The sequence below is a fragment of the Taeniopygia guttata genome, chromosome 7 (genome assembly GCF_048771995.1).
Source record: "Taeniopygia guttata chromosome 7, bTaeGut7.mat, whole genome shotgun sequence".
Classification (NCBI taxonomy): Eukaryota; Metazoa; Chordata; class Aves; order Passeriformes; family Estrildidae; genus Taeniopygia; species Taeniopygia guttata.
The window spans coordinates 23,390,946-23,407,908 of NC_133032.1; positions in this window are offsets into that span (position 1 = coordinate 23,390,946).

Genomic DNA, 16,963 nt, shown 5'->3' on the forward strand with positions numbered 1-16,963 from the left:
CAGGTGGCTGCTCTAACTGATGGGATGAGAAGGGACTGCAGCTTAGCTTGTCTAGAAGGAAAGCCTGTTGCACTTTCAAGGTCAAATCCTACATGTTGTATAATTTTGGAGTAATTTCAGTGATTTGCTAGAGTTGTTTGGGATTTACTCTGGATTTACACCAGGATGAATTTCATCTGTTGGATAAATGGAGCTCAGAACATCTATGCCAAAATTGAACAAAATGTAAATACTTCAGTCCCTCAAGAATGTTCACCCGAAGTGATGAAGGAAAAAGCAAAGAATTTTTGCATTCTGGCAGGTAACTCTCAAGAGCTAGCAAGCTGAAGGAGGTGAGAAAAAAATAACTGCACAGAGAACCAAGCCATTTTGAGTACTTCAGAACAGACCTGTATAAATGTTGTTTTAAAAAGGGTTAGAAAACTCAGCTCTTGCTTTCCCTATAAAGCTAGGAGGCAGTAAGATGTGGTGGTCCCTGTGTGCTGTGGGAGCCAGGACAAGGGGTGCTCAGCCAGCTGGAAGGTGAGCTGCAGTGTGGGATAGTCCAGCTGCCAGGTCTCTGGAGCCTCACTTGAGTAACAACACTTCAGCAAGTGTTTTCTTATCTTCTCTTATCTAGTTTGCAGCAGTGATGAGAAATGCCACAAAAATGAATATTTTACCAATCACCCCTTGTCATACAGAAACATTCTCCTTTGTATAAAACAACATACTCTAGTTGAAAGCAGCCTTTCCCCAACTTTTCCCCTCTTCCTGCATGCTATGGTATGTACCTGGTTTTCTGTGGCTTGAGCTGATTTCCAGCTAAGAACTAAGCTCAAAGTGAAGGATTAATACAGGGAGGGGGTATTTGTGCCACATCTACAGGTGGTACAAAGGGACTGTCCCCGGTGGGTCTCCAGGTCAGTACCAGTTGAGTTATCACAAGATTTTGTTGCGGTTCTTTTCAAAGTAAATAAAATGAAGATGTTTTCATCTCAAAAAGCTTTCTACTCATTTTCTTGTGCTCTGTCCTGCTTTTTGTTTTCAGGCTACTTGATGTATAGGTTACAATCACTTAATGACTTATAACTCATAACTTCAAAGGCATCCTTCATTAATTGCATTCAAAATGTCTATGACTGCTTATTTTAGATAGGAACCATACGTATTGAAATATGCAGCATCCCTCTTCTGTAAAGTACACATTGCTGCCCACTGCATTGTATTTCAGTCACCATTTTTGGATATCCTTTATCAAAAGGGCCATTAATGAGACTTTCCGAGTCTCTTTCCATGGGTACATAATAAGCACTATGTCTTTAATTAACACCTTCATTCCTCTCCCCCTTCCCACTCTCCCAGTAAAAAGCCAGACTACCAAAATGGCCTGTCAAAACCTGACAACTGAAGTTCTGCTTTGTCAATATAAATTGTCTGTACCACTATGAAGGCTGAATATTTGGGGCTGGTGCAAAATAACGCACCAGCTGCATTGTCTGTTTTCCTACTTTATTCCATTTCTGCTTAATTTTTTCAGGGCTACTGAATGATTTCTGGACTCCCCTGAGTATTTGCTGTAGCAAAAGAAGATCCTGTTTCCCTAGGGTCTGTGTGGAGAATTGCTCTAAGGGAGTATTTGTGGATGCATATGGCAATTGACATGTGTATCCATTTCTATATGTGCTTTCCTGTGTGTATTAGGATATTCAGAAGCACTGAGAACTCTTCTGTCAAAGGGTACGTGAATTCAAGCATTGTTCTCCTTTCAGAAGTGGGATTTTACTGGGAATGCTGGCAGGCGCCTCACAACAGAAGGACGGGTGGGTGCAGCTACTGTATGTATCTGTTGTCACATTGGATTTTGTGCAATAAAAATAAAACCCTTGGTCAGAAGTGTCATAAAAGTTTGATTGACTTTCCTCTTTAATTGCTTATCATCTTTGAAGAGACTTCTTGGCATTTAGGAACCAGTGAATCTGTTTCCCATTTCTTCAGGCTTTATAAATACACCCTGTTTATATTAAAATGATAGACAAATATACATAAAGCTGGAAAACATGACCACAAACTCTTTTCCTCTCTCTATGCATTTTAAAAACAAAACCCTAAAGACACTTTTATTGTTGCTAAACTTTTGCCCTTGGCTGGTAGGGCCTTCTTTATGTTTTAACAGATCCAGACATTCTTTTCATGTGGTCCTTGGATGTTCTATATTTTATATCTTTTGTGGCTTTATAGAAAGGGAAGAATGAGCTTTCTGCACAACATATCTGATGGTAATTTTTTTTGTTGTTTTTTTTGGTTTGGTTTTTTTTTTTGGGGGGGGGGTTTTTTGGGTTTTTTGTTTTTTTTTTTTTTTTTGCAAGTCAGAAGTATTGTGACGTTTCCATTTTAAAAAGAAACTTGTTTCTCCCTGCTCTGGGAAGTTGTGTTACAGGGTTTCAGTAAGCCAATGGAAACTGAATAGATTTTCAAGTATTTTGGAGATGGATAAGTATTTTGGAGATGGGTGCTGGAGACAGCCAGGCGAGCGCAGACTTCTTGCCTTGCTTTTGCTGTCATCTCCCACCATCAGAGACAAGGCATGTGCTGCCTGCAGCCTGGTGCAGGGAGAGCTGAGAGCTCCCCAGAGCCTTTGGCACTAGGATGATACCCAGAGACTATTGCCACAAAGGTTTAGCTCCTTTCACATCAGTTTTTCCCCTGCTGTGGCAAGCTTCTTGCTGTAGGGCAAGTGCCCAGAGGCACTTGAATCCTGCAGAAGTTAAATTCTGGGCTCTCCTGCAGGGGCAGACAGGGAAAAGTGCCTTGTCTGCACTGTACCTCTGGCTCAAGGAGCAGTAAATGATCTTCCCTTGGGTTGTTCAAAACAGTGGAGTGTAACCTGAAACAGGAAAGAAAATGGAAATGAGGGATCAGTGAGGTGCTCTGTGGGGCACATAGCTCTGGCAAGGCTCTGGCTTTTCACTGCTGAGGTGGACAGTGGGCAGGGGAGAGGGGAGCATGAGCAGATGGAGAGGTCAGGAACTGGATGAAGTTCCATTGACCTCACTGCACCTCTGGAGTGAGCAGAAGTCCCTGAAGCAGAGAGGTGCTTGATCCTTGTGCAGGGAGATGATCTCAGCAAATTTAAAGATGCCAAAATGTGTCAGGCCTATAGGGCAGTTTTGTAGCACAAAAGAAAATTTGGTTTAATAATACCAGTCTTCCAGTCAGGAGAACAGAGCTCTCAAATGATTCACTGACTAAATACAACACCCAAATATTTCTAGAGTAATAAAACCCAAGTTAGAGAGATACAGTGCAGCTCAGCCATGAAAATATGTGGTAGTAGTACAACAGCCAAATGAGAAAAAGTTTATCAGAAAACACTTTCAGATGTTTGCTGTCTTCTCATATAAAGCATGACTTCAGCACAGATCTGTGGCTGCTGTGAGCTTGGGTATGGGTCTGGAGAGGCTTGGGCAGAGAAGCAAACTCCCTAATTTTCTTTTGAGGTGTTGTATGCTTGTGTTCCAGATGCTAGGGCCTGAGCAAATAATGACATTTCTTTTTCATTAAATGCTTTTAAACAATTGGAGAAGGTGCCTCCTTTAACTAGATTTTAAAATTTAAGCTGATAGCATAGCCAACCACGTGCTCCAGTGGGCTGATTTTGATCTTTGTTATTTTCAGGGCTCCTGTGCATGTTTGTTAGCCTTGTGTGGTCCAAGCTGCAGCAGTTTTCATGGAGTATTAGCTTCATGCAGCAGTTTCCATGGAGTATGAGCTCCACTGTCTATTTAGTTCCCTTCTCTTGCACAGCTTTATCCATCCATTTCTCCATGCAGCCGTACTGCTCTTGTAGACACAAAGGAAGTTGTTCTCAGTCAGGATTTTCTGTTATGAGTGACAAGCAGAAACATCTCCGTGACAAGCATCTCAGAACTTTGCAGAAACAGGAAAATACATTTGGAGAACATTAATGTTTTTACTGTTAGTCTTCAGCAGTGAGATAGTCAGGTTTTACTGGCTTGTGAGATTTAAAAGGTGTATTAGGAGGAGTCTTACATGCCACTTGAGGGAGATAAAGGAGAAATACCCTAAACTAGGAGTAAATTTATTCTTTGTGATACTTCTGCCCCAAATTATCTTTAAGTTTTAATGTGTAGTCTCTATGTTGCCCTGATACTAGCACTGGGGCCTTGCAAGGGTCTTCAAGGTCCTCTATCATCTGCACAGTCCCACATGTATAATGATAAGGTTTCAAGAAAATTTTTTAAACCTCACTGTAAGTCTGCAAGAACACATGCTGCCTTCCCTGCTACACTTTTACTCCCAGTAGAATTGGTTCCAGAGCTTTAAATGCTATCCATTAACTAAATTTTACTTCCAGGGAATCACATGGCTCCAGGATAGCAGGTTTAAGAGAAACAGAGGGTACAGGTAAACCATGGATGATGTTGAGGGCATTTCCAGCTCTGTGTCTGGTCTTTCTCTTCGTGGAGATATACTGGTGATCAGGCTGTGCTTAGGTAAAGGAGTGGCGAGAGGCCATGTGCCTCATATGCCCTGGGGCAGGTATGGCACTGCAACACAGCTAATATCTGCCTGATAGGAAGCTCAGATGAATTTGTCATGGGAAATATGTCTGGGTTTGAAACACTGAAGCTGTGCTTGCTACCATGGATGGTACTATAACTCACATTCAGGTCTGTGTCTCAGCTCTTTCACTGCATCTGATCTTTGTCTTTCTTCTCTGTAAAAGTGATAGAAAGTGTTCACAAGACCCTTGAACTCTGTTAATAAACATCAAATAGAAATAATTTCATCTCTGTCTTAAAATACCTGTATTTAGCACCTGGATTTCACTGGGAATGTTTTTATTTTTATAGTTATTTTAGAAAAAAAATTGCCATGGTGAATATAGCTATTAAATATGAAAATTAAAGCTCTACTCAGCAAACAAAGGTTCATCTATGCATTTCTTTAGTCCCAGTTTTTATTAGCAGTGCTAGAGGTACTTTAAAGTGTTTATTTAATACAGCTATTCAGTAGTCTCTAGAGTCCAGGCTTCTGCTTTAGTGCTGAATCAATGCTTGGTCAAGCCTTAAACTTTATGGCTTTTGGCACAGTGTTGAAACAGAAGCTTTGATGATTGAGACTGCTGTCTGCACAGTGCAAATATAAATTTTGATCAGTAACAGTAAGTGTTCACCATTTAAAATGCCAGTGGGCAGCTTCTAACCATCCCCCTGCCTGGAGCTGCTGGGCTGTGTGATGGGCACAGCATGGTTAAAGGCTGCAGTGCCTTCCTGGGTGCTGCCCCAGCCCACATCCACTGTGTCGAAATAGCATTGTTGTCTGATGGCAGTGTGGGATGAAATTACTATTTCAAAATTCCTACTGGGCAGTTATTTTTGGTCTTGCAGAGGTTGAAAGTTCACAAACCTCTCCTCTGAGAGAAGCTGCAGGTCAAGGTCAGGTGTGAGGAACTTTGACCTGAGAGCCAAAGCTGTAACTTGTAATGCTGTCATTCAAGAATGCTTCAAGTCTGTAAGGCTTTGTCTTCTACAGTCTGGGCTGACTAATGGTTTTACATGTATCCAGATCTCATTTGGATAATGTATGTAGACAAGTCTCTGATACAGACGAAAACCTCCAATTTTTCTTCCAATTTTTTCTCTCAGCTCCATGGTTGAGACATTTTTCACTTGGTGATTTTGTGCATTCTTCAAGGTAACATATAGTAGATAAAAGCTTAATTACAGAGGCTCACTTCCATCTTCCTGGCATAGCTCTGTAGGATACAGCCTGTGTATGCACCAGGTGTCCTGCCCCTGCCCCGAGCGAGCACGACTGCACAAAATAGCAGTGCCGTGTGCCAAGCAGAAGCAGGTTGTGGACACCCATCCTCTGGAGCACTCAGGAACCGTGTGATCTTCCCATCCTACCACCTCAGCTTCCCTGACTCCCAGGCTGTGGCAAACGAGGCAGCACAGCCCCATGCAATATCCTACAGTGGGAGGTCCTTCCTGCCTAGCAGGCAGTGGTGGCTGTGATGTGAAAATTCCTGTTTCAGCTTCCTTATACTGCCAGTTCTTCCTTGGTTTTTTGGCTTGTATCTTCATCCCTTCCCAATACTGGAGATGTGTTTGCAGCTTGGGCTGTAAGTCCTGTATTGCCAATGCTGGTTAACAGCAAATTATTGAGTAATACTGTTTTAGTACTTTACTCATGACCCAAAGAATTTTGTTAATTTCTTCCCTTATGTATTTTTATGTGGATATGCAAAATGTATGGTACAATTTGGTCCTGTAGAGATTTCGCTGACATACAAGCACATTATATGTCTGACACCTGTTTTATCTCTATCTGATAATTCTTGTTACTTTTTGAGTATGATCTGGAGCAGACAAGGGTATGCTCCCTTGTATGGAACTCCTGCCTGGGTTGCTGTACACCTCCCATTCAAGGCTGCTTGTCTCCCACCCCTGGTGTTTGTGTGTGCTGTGGCTTCTCACCATAGCAGAGTCTGTGCTGGGGAGCTGGCATTGCTTTCTCAGTAATGCCAGAATGCCAAGGGTCACACTAATATTAGCCTGTGGTGCTGCACAGGTTTTTTTGCAGAATCACAGTGTGTGTCACTCAGTCAGACATTGCCATGAAGGGCCAAAAGGGCTGGTGAGTTGGAGGGCAGAGATGGCCCCTGCTTGCTAGCAAGAGCTGAATGCTGCTGTGCAGAGCAAATGCCTGCCTTTGTAGTGGTGTTTAATAGACAATCACTGAGAACTTTATTAGCATGCTTGACAGGCACTGTGAAGTCTCAAAATTGACCACACAGGGAAAAGACACAGTGAGATTTTGCTGGACTGGGACACCAGTTCCTTCGGCACATCCCACAGTGCAGAACTAGGACAAGGAGCAAGGGCTCCCTGACAATTCCAGAGAATGGTCAGAGGAGCTTATCCTAATGTTGCAAATTAAACTGCAGTCTTCTGATACACTTCCAAGACTACATTTAAGAAAAAGACAATTAAAAAGTAAAATATGTGTTATGGGAGCATTTAACAACCCCAAGAATTCATGGCCTGTCTGTAACACTTTAATGGGATGTTGAGGGAAAAGAGGGGCTCTTTTCCCCTCCTTCAACAAAGGGAACTCAGCAGCCTGTTGCTTTTCCTCAGCTGCACTGACTCTCTGTACAGAGGCTGACAGATTTGGTGCTCTCCTTTCTCTGCTCCATTGTGTCGGTGTGCTGGCAGTGCTTAAGGGTGGGGACTGACCTGACTGGCAGCACAGGCAAGCCCTGATCTTGGCGGGCACTGTTTGGCAGAACTACAACATCAACAGGTCGTGGTACCTGGAAGTGCTCCATTATTTGTTTCACAAAGCTACCACTGCTCCTCCTTGGAGTGGAAGAAGACAGACAGCTGAGTAATCTGCTACAGCAGCGAATCACAGTTGGATCAAGGAAACTTGGACCCTGAAGCCCTTGGCTATGTCCAGGTGCTCTGCCACTTGCTGGCAGATGGAGCACCTTGCCTCTCGGAGCGCTGGCTGCTGTGAGAGCAGTTCCAGGTTTCCGGCTTCCAGAGCATGGCTGCCTCAGCAAAAGGGGAAGATTTACACATCACGCTCAGAGCAGCTGACATGGCTGAGCCCTGGTGGGCCCACATCCACAGATTGGAAATCTGGCTAGGGATGAGTTCAGTTTTTGTGCTGGCAGGAGCCTGGGCAGTGGCACAGGTGAGCTCTCTCCCTCCCTCCTCTGCTCACCTCTGCAGGTCCTTGGAACTTGATGTGATCTCTCTGCCTCCAGCTACAGGAGGAGGGACAGATCATAGCACCCAACACTTCCAAAGCCTTGTCAGGCAGATTTTTAAACAAAGGCAAAAGTAATTGCCATCTTGGTGACCACTTGCATCTGATCTGCTTTTGATGGAGATAACCTTTCATTTTCATCATGTCTAAATAGGAAAGTTTAATAATATATGCAATTTGTCATAAGGCTTATGTGATAATGGTGGACTGATATAAAATGAAGAATTTATAATACTGGATTAGTCTTATGAAATAGTAGTGTACCTTCATAAAGAGTCCAAAGAGCAATTATTATATGTGTTTGACTGGCACTGTAAAGTCGTTAGTTCAATCATCATTGACCAATTACTTTTTTATTGTATTTTCTTTTTATTTTTACAGTCAGAGAATGGCATTTTCCCCACAATCAGTCCTTGAACACAAAGACAATAACAATTAAAAGAAATATTTTAAATCTGGATTTTATCTGCACAGAGGGACCTATCTGTCACTATAAAGATCAGTTTAGTGTACAGCTGTATTTCAATCCAGTAGCCCCCAAATATTCAATTTTCTAGATTCAGACGTTTTAACTGTAAACATTCTTCAAAAATGAGTAGTTTGTATTTCACAAACTTGCTTAAAATATTAGAGTTCCTTATGACCTTACACTTGTTTAAATGCCGCATGTTTACAAAGAGGTGTGCGTGATAAGGTTGCATATGACACTGATTAGAGTCCAGATAAGAACGATTATTGTGGTCATTAGGGACAGACTTGGGCAGTATCCAATATTATCAGCCAAAAGAAATAGAGAAATGTAATACTGTGTGAAAATGCTTATTTATCCTGACAGAGTACTGACCCGCAAATAAGGGTTTGGTCTGTAATTAAGCCAAAGGTATTGCTTACAGTAGCGCAGTAATTGTGCCTGTCCTGAGCTGCCTGATCAAAACTCGGGAGCGCAGGAGCAGACTGGCCTGTGCTTAGGGGTGAGGTGCCTTGGTGACAGGCTGGGGGATGACCTTGACTTCAGCACAGTTGCATCAAGGACGTGGTTTTGGATGGTGTTCAGAGCCAGGCGTACTGTGTGAAAACCAGCTTTTGACATCTACCGCAGCATGTGTCTCCTTAATTGTTCCTGTGTGCTGTGTTGCGACCCCGGTGCCCTGTGATGCCTGGCTGAGGCTGCCTGGGTTCAAGTGGCAGCCATGGGCAGCCCCTTGCTGCGGCTTTCCCTTGGGTGGACAGGTGCCCAGGAATCTCCAGGGACAGCCTGTCTGTCTGCATGTGGCTATAAGGTGCTTGGTGTCCCTAAATGAAAATAAGCCCAAGCCCAGCATTTCTCTACCTGTTCATCCCCAGCACAGCTCCTAGCACTGCCCAGAGGGGACCTTGCTCCTGCTCTGTGCTCATGCCCAGCCCTTCCCTTCTCCCGGGAGTGCTGCTTCCCTGAAGTGCCCCCCATCCTTGGGCAGGAGCTAGCTTCCTTGGGTGGGCTGCTCTCCTGTCACCCTATGAGGAGGAGCACCACTGAACCCTGTGTATGTGGCCTCACATACACAGCTCAGTCTGGTGCTGTCTGGAGGGAGCCGTCAGGTGTGTTCTGAGTGGCAGCAGGTAAAACACCAACTCTTTTTCAAAGCCCTTCCCAGTACAGTGGGGAGTGGAGCAATGTGTGGTGCTGCCTCATGGCTGCTGCAGGCTCCCACCGGCTCAGCATTAGCAGAGCCCTGGAACAGCTTCTGGGAATGGATTTGTAAGGAGCGGGCCCATCCCCTTTTGCTGGTGTGATGCAGGCAGTGGTGACTCCCCTGGGTGAAGTCCTGAGCAGGCTGCAGCTCCCAGACAGGGCTGTGACCAGGGCTCAGCATCAGCTCACTTCTTGGGAGACAAGTAGTAAACCTGCCTTGTCCACCCTTATCCTCCTCTGGAATATACTTATATTTTGAGCTTGAGGTTAGCTTTGGAATCAGGAGAAGCTTTTTAAAGTATATAAAAAGGCCTCTCAGGGAGGGGAGACACAGGAAGAGGGAGCACATCACCAAAATGGAAAAAGGGCTACTGAAAAATCATACTTGTACAAAGGAAGTTTCTTCTTTTTCCTTATTTCAGTTTCACTGTGGAAGTCATTCTTTTTATCTTGCCTGATATGCATCCAAAAATTTAATTTCATTCCCAATTGGACAAAGTATCTACAAGTCCCTCAGCACTACAGTTAGCTATAATTAAATGGTGAGAAAATCAGATTAGCTGAAGAGGTCAGCCAGATCTCCAGACAAAAGGGATTTTTCCTCCCGTTTAGAGGTGCACCAGGCAGGCTTACAACCAAATCCATAGGTGATTTGCCCCGAGGTCATCACGCAAGTTCCTCAGTCCTCATGGTCCAGTTTTGAAATAATTTAGTTTACTTAAATGTGGAAGCAATGAGATAAACCCCCTAGTTAAAAGAGCCTGCAGAAAGCTGGTATTGTGTGTTCCCATCTGATTTCAGCTGAGTTTCTGTGCATAACCTCTGCACAGCCTCTGTCTACACAGCCTGAAGTAACAGGGGCATTGGAGATGAAATGCTTATCATGGCTCTTTCAGTGGGAGCTCCTGCCACAAGCACTGACAAGGCTTATGGTGGGTGAGGAATTTCTCCCCGGCTTCATTCCTGCTGCATCCAGCCTGGAAGTTTGACAAGCTACACCCATCTCCTTCCCACTCCTGTCCCAGTGATTTTCTCCATGAGGGTAATTTTACTAAGTCAGACCTCTCCTTTCCCTCCCCCTCACTTTATTTTCTTAAGAGACTTAATCAAAGGTAATTTGAGTTCCCATTGCTCTATCAATGGTTTTATTTAAAAGGGGCTTATCTGATTTCCATCACCAATTATGGGCTCCCATTTCTTGTTTATATCCATCACAAATCTGACCAGGTCCCTGTTTGATTTTGGTAGGAAGTTAGGGCTTCATACAAAGCTAAGGAGGCTCTGAAGCACATTTGTTCGGGTAAAATAATATCTTGAGAATTACTTCACTTGTACTGCATGAGGAGGGGGTAGAATAGGGTGGTCCCTGCCACTTCTGTTGAAAAATAAATTCTGAAACCAAGATAGTAAATATATCCCTCAGCCAACACAGTGGGAGGGAAATCACAGTGCCCAGGAACATTGCTATTAAGGAGACTTGAGGTCAGAGGTTAATGTAACAGGAGTTGGTCTAGCCAGAAAGGTTAGGAAAGATTGGCCTTGTAAGTACAGAGCTGTTTGATGACTTAACTGTTTTGGGCAAGGAAAACATCTCTGCTCGTGTTGTTGGGAGATAGCTGGCAAAATCTGAGGTCTATTAGGAAAATGGCTGCTAAAAACTGATGGGGCAAATTCATGCACAAAATGAGCTATCCCTAGAGCATTAATGCTTTTTCAGCTTTGACACCGCAGCTTTTAACCTGCTCCAGTGTTTTACTGTGGTTAGTTTTAAAAATTCATTTATTTGAGGCATAATAACCCCCAGGATGCCACTGTAGCTCACTCAGAGCTTTGGTAGCACATATCAAAGTAGATGGTGCCATTTCCCAAACTAATTCATCTAAAATGCCCCTGGAAGAGACTGAAACCTTGGAGCCATTCCCAGCAGTGGCAGAGGGTTAGCAGAAGATCATACATTCAGGAGACAGTTGCCACTACATGGAGAGCTTTGTCTTTGCTATTTGGACAAGCAGGTGGATATTTTTATTAGCTTGGAGGAGGGAGATGGTTGTTGTTTTGATTTTTTTTTTTTTTTGTTTTTAATTTTACATAGTACGAGGTCTGTAAAACCCAAAAAGTAGTTGGGCTTTTCTAATATTTTCCAGACGGTAGCTTGGTGAGGTTAGTGTGAGCCTCCTTCTCATTTGGGTTAACTCCCTAGGCCACCCTGATGCCAGCTGGGGTATTACAGTGGAGTGCTCTGCATCCTGTCCCTGCTTGCCAGGTCCTGGGGAACTCTGTGGTCTGGGGTGCCTGTCCCACTTCTGGGTACACAAACTGGGCCCGAACTCTGTAGTGACCATATCAGCACAACTTCTGGATGGAGCAAGGACATGGTGAGCTTATGCCTGCAACAAAAGGCAGTCAGGAATTCTGCATGTTGAGATGCATCTTTTCCTGAGAGAAAATGATTAGCAGGGTGTTTATTCCTCTTCCCAAAACTATGGATGTTCCTCAAGTGCACAAGAGCCCCCACTGTGTAGGGAAGAGGGAGGCAGGGCACCTGAAAGCTCAGCACTTTGTGCAGCACTCAGTTGGAAAAGCCGCCTACTGTGATTCCCTGCTGTTTGCCAAAAGCAGGATCCCCTTGGGATAACGTGTGCAGGGGCAGCATGTCAGCTGAGAGAAGATGCTGCAGTTTGGATGCCCCATAGACTCAGGGAGATAAATTAGTACTGGCTAAGTCTTCTTGCTGGGCCTTCTGTCCCTGAAGGGTGTGATGGAGTAAAGTATAATGTGCTTTGGGAAGGTACATATTTGCTGTGTAATGAGGAGCTCACTTGCCTGCAGGAGGAGTCAGGAGCATGTGGAACCAGGAATTCTTCAGGGAAACTTGCAGAAATATCCTAGCACTGTATTCCAGCCACATGCATTTGTGTCACTATGCAGAGCATCAGTGCCAGAGACCCTGCACTGGGATTAACTGGTGATAAGAACAATTATGAGGCATTTTGAAATGTCAGCTGCATGGAACCAACACATGCAAACAAAGTATTCTTGGTCTGTCAGGCTGTATCTTAGTGGCTCTTTGCTGTCTCTTTTAGCTGGTTGAGGATTTCTTACTCAAGAAAAAAGAATTGGTCTGTTTTCAGACATCAGTGATTTATTTTCTTGTGTGGAGAATCCTGAACTGAGTAAAAACTGGTGAAAAAGGAAGTTCATCCCAGACAACTATGCAAGCTCATGCTGGTGGCAGCACTGAAATATTTCAGAGGCAAGTTCCTCTGAAAATGGGTGATATGCATGTTTTGACACTCCTGTTATTTCTCTTTTGGGGGTAATGTCATGCCTCTTTCTCCGAGGACATCAGCTTGGAGGTATGTCTAATTGTTTTGACTGGTATAAAATGTGGAAGAGCTGCCCTGGAAAGCCAGTCTGCCCATGCCTTGATGCTTGTAGAACTCACAAAAGTTTAATATTAATCTCAATAACTGGTTGCAGACTTTTGATTCCCATTGACACCTGTCTCTCATTATGAAAGGAGAAGCTCCTTCACTGGAGCTTTCCAATCCTCTGGTATTGCTGATTGCTTCTCCACAGTGATACATACTTTCCTGATAGAGTGGCCACATCACACGTAAAGCGAGGTTAGCGTTGTTCCACATTTTCCTCTCTCTTCCTATGAGCTGCATGTTGGCCTAGTTCCATCCCCCCTACTATTGAGAATCTCAGCATACTTGATTTACTTTGTGTGCCGCCCATGATGGGTGTGCCTTGCCTTTCCTGCAGCGGCCTGTGTGTTTCAGCTCTGCAATAAAAGCTCTGTACAGCACACAGCAGGATCATCGGACAGATATTGGCAGGGCAGCACATCAGTGCCAAGCCAATTAAACCCTTAAACCTGATACACTAAGCCTGACTGCAACTGACTGTCTGAGGTCCTCACCAAATATGCTCCAGAGGAGGGGGCTATGAACAGAATGTGCAGAAGGGGGCCCTGCAGGAGGAGCTGGGAAGCTTTGACATCTATGCTTTTGAGTAATTACATCGGTTTGGACCGTAATGCAGAAAAGATTTTTTTTTTTTTAGTGCACGCATTAAGAAACTACTCAAATTCTTTATGATGTGAGATTAAATTATTTCATTCCAGATAAAACTTAAGACCAGCAAAAATACAAATGCTTGATTGCTCTGGAGGTAATATTTCAAGACTTGAATCATTCTGTTTTAAAATACCTCAAGTTTACAATGATAAATCTACGAAGCACTAAAAATCCTACTCAATCAACTCTGGTTCTTGGAATGGCATCTGCCTTTGAGCTATAAAAATAACAGATGATTTTTTGATAGCTTATCAGTTAACAGACTGCTTAGTTAGGATAGCACATTTTTATGCTAATCTTAGGGCTGTGATGAGGGAGAGAGAGAAAGAAAATCTTTAGTATTATTTTGTATCTACTTTAAGTTCAGCCTAGCTTTTGGAAAAGATCTGTCCTCTTCTAGGAATTGCCAGCCACACGGGGGTTTCAACACTTATCTGAATGGAGGTGGAATTGATTTAAACATGTTAAAATGGTAGTATGTGTGGCTGTTTAATGGTGTTTCTTGTGCAGAGAGACACCGCAGAGCAGACACAGGCAGAAAGGAAAAAGGGTTCTGAGTGCTTGCTGGCATGGCTGCAGAAGTGAATCCATCAGCCCAGAATAGGCAGCATCACTGTCTTACTGAGGTTACAGGTGCCTTTATCTCTGAGAGCTGATGAGGCAGAGGGCAGAAGCAAAGATTTTCCAAACTCGTGATCCTACTCCCTGCCCTTGGCCCTGATCCCGTGTGTATCCTCTGAGAGAAGTCGGAGGAGACAGTCTGTGCTGGTGGGGTGTTTTTGGAAGGTAGCAGAATGGATGACAATTGGGGAAGCAACTGGGCTTATTGTCCAAATATCAGATGTGCGTGCTGTGCTCTGGTTGTAGTGTTGCAATGGAGAAACAGTTCCTTCCATGTGTCTGATTTCCTGATTCCCTAAGACTATGATTAGTTTGGCAAAAGAAAATATTGCAACAAATTTGAGGCTGATTTGGCATTTTGCTGGCGTGAGTAAGAATTGATGGTGCCTCAGTGGCCAGGCAGTGATACAAATTGAATCCTATTTTTGTTCACTCTGAAGAATTCTCATATCCTTTAAGGAGAAATGGTACTAGTGTGGCTTGGCATTCACTAGTAGTTCCTTTGGGAAATGAAGTGACAACCTAGATGGACCTTGATTTGACCTACAGTTTCACTTTTGCAGTCTTGTGTCTTTGATCTCTTATTTGAGTATATCCTTTTTTAAATTTCTCTGATATGAGAAGCTCAGAGTGCTTTTTTTTTTTTTTTTAATAATAAATTGAATCCACATTCAGACCTGACCTTCCTTGAATTTAGGGTGGGAGGGAATAAGGTAATAGTGATTTTAATCTGATGCTCCTTACTGAGATTGTTTCCTACCCAATTCTATTTCTTTGGAATGAAGAAGAATATTTTAACTGAAAATTAGCATAAGCATTAAAAATATGTCTCATACATACATAAGTCAGCTTTCCTTATGTCTGTTCTCTATACCATGCTGACCATGACTTCTTTCTCTTTTTTCTAATGAAGAATTATTTCGCGTGTGTATAAAAGTGTCTCATGAGTCATGAGAGCTCCCTGTGGAGGTAAAGCTTTTTCCTTTTCTCTGATAAACATGCCAACAGCAGTCAGTCTCCTTGATCTCTCTGACAGGGACAAGCAACAAGCTAAGACTAAATGAGGGGGCATGTGAAATCTTTGTCTGCGTTTGTTTCACCTGGGGAATTGTACTTTAGAGCTGGGGTAAATCAAAGTGACACTCAGCTCTTGACTGGCCAGCAGCAACAGTTTGTTCTCAGTCAAGTTGTCCTGACAGATCCAGAGAGGAATTTTGTCATCCATTTACCAGAAGTGGGTCCTCTTTCTCGAGATTTGATTCAAAGTCAAAATGTAAGGGGTACCAGGAAATAAAACCTGAAACCTGAAGATATGAAAGGCTATTCATTAAAATGTGTAGATGACAAAATCATGGATATTTATCCCCTTTAGGGTCAAAGCCAAAGAAAAATATTTTTTTCTTCAGTCTTGACTGTATGCAGGAAGGAGGAAAGAATGAGACTGCCTGCTGCCTTCCCTACAGTTTGGAGACTTCCTCAGGCTCGCATTTTCCTTTTAGATATGCCACTTGGCTCCAAGCATTGGAAGGAGGAGTGATGGTGTCTGTCTTGGTCTGTTGCAGATCTCTGTCCTCAGGAAATCATCCAAGGTGCATTTGTAGAGGAGCAAGCCAACCCTTTCCTCCATCTGAGCAGGTTGCAGTTGTACACACAGTGTCTGAAATGCAGAACGACTGGAATCTGCTTTCATGAGGCTGCCTTTTTTAAACTTGCATATTTCCTTACAGGAAACTTTTACTGAAGACTACTTTACCCAGAGATCATTTTTATCAGTGACACAAAATTGTTAAGAAGAGTCAGTGTAACTAAAATCAACTAACAGTGCTGTGCTGCCACAGACTCCCAAATTCTGAGTAGGAGCATTGAAAGAAAATAGACTTTCTGTGACTCTACATGTTTTTTATACTTTTAAGTTAAATCAAAAACCTGAAGAGATGGGTCAGTCACCTGCATCTTATCCAGACATACTTACCAGTTAAAAATGCTATTAAGGATAGGAATGAGAAAGTTAAATTCCTTTTTCTTGCACAAATCAACATTCTGGTGAATTTGGAGCTCATGGTTGGACAAGGCTGGTAAAAGGTTTCCTTCAGTAGTCCAGTCCCTGTGCTGGCTAACTTGCTAGTGGATTTCCATGCAGACTAATCCCATATCTCGTGTCTTAATGCAGCACTACAATGGCAGACATACTTTTCTCCATGTCCCCATCCTCCCTGCTTCCAGAGCAAGGTGCTCTACTTACACATACATAAAAATTCACATAGCCCCTCTAGCAACAAGAGAGCTTCAAGAAGGGCAAAATTTTTAAAAAGCCTGCTCTTTAAAAGTTTTTGCTGAATGGTGTGTGGAAAAGTGTAATGGAAAAACTTTTGTTACAACTTCAGACTCTGACACTTCTCAAGTGGATAAAAGCTGGAGACAAAGGAAAGTGTTTGTTTTTATTTCTGAAACGAAGGTAGTCAGGTTTCAAAATGCCTTCAATACAATGAGTCTGCATGGCAGAGACAAGTGTCATTAAAATGAATTTACTATAAGAGTGTATAGAACTTTATAGAGATGAAATCTAATGCTGAAAATTTATGATAGCAAATAACAAGACTTTGATTAGGCTGATGGGAATGGAAGTTCTTGGAGAGCTTGGATTAAGATTAAATGGAAACTAGCAGTACATGCTAGAGGCAATTGAGTTAAATATTGTAATTAAGGGCTCATGGTGACTTTTAAACATATAGCTTGTTGGTTGCTTGAAGTAGGTGAGCAAAACACATGCTAGTTTAACTTACCTTCAGAAGGTTTCCAGGCA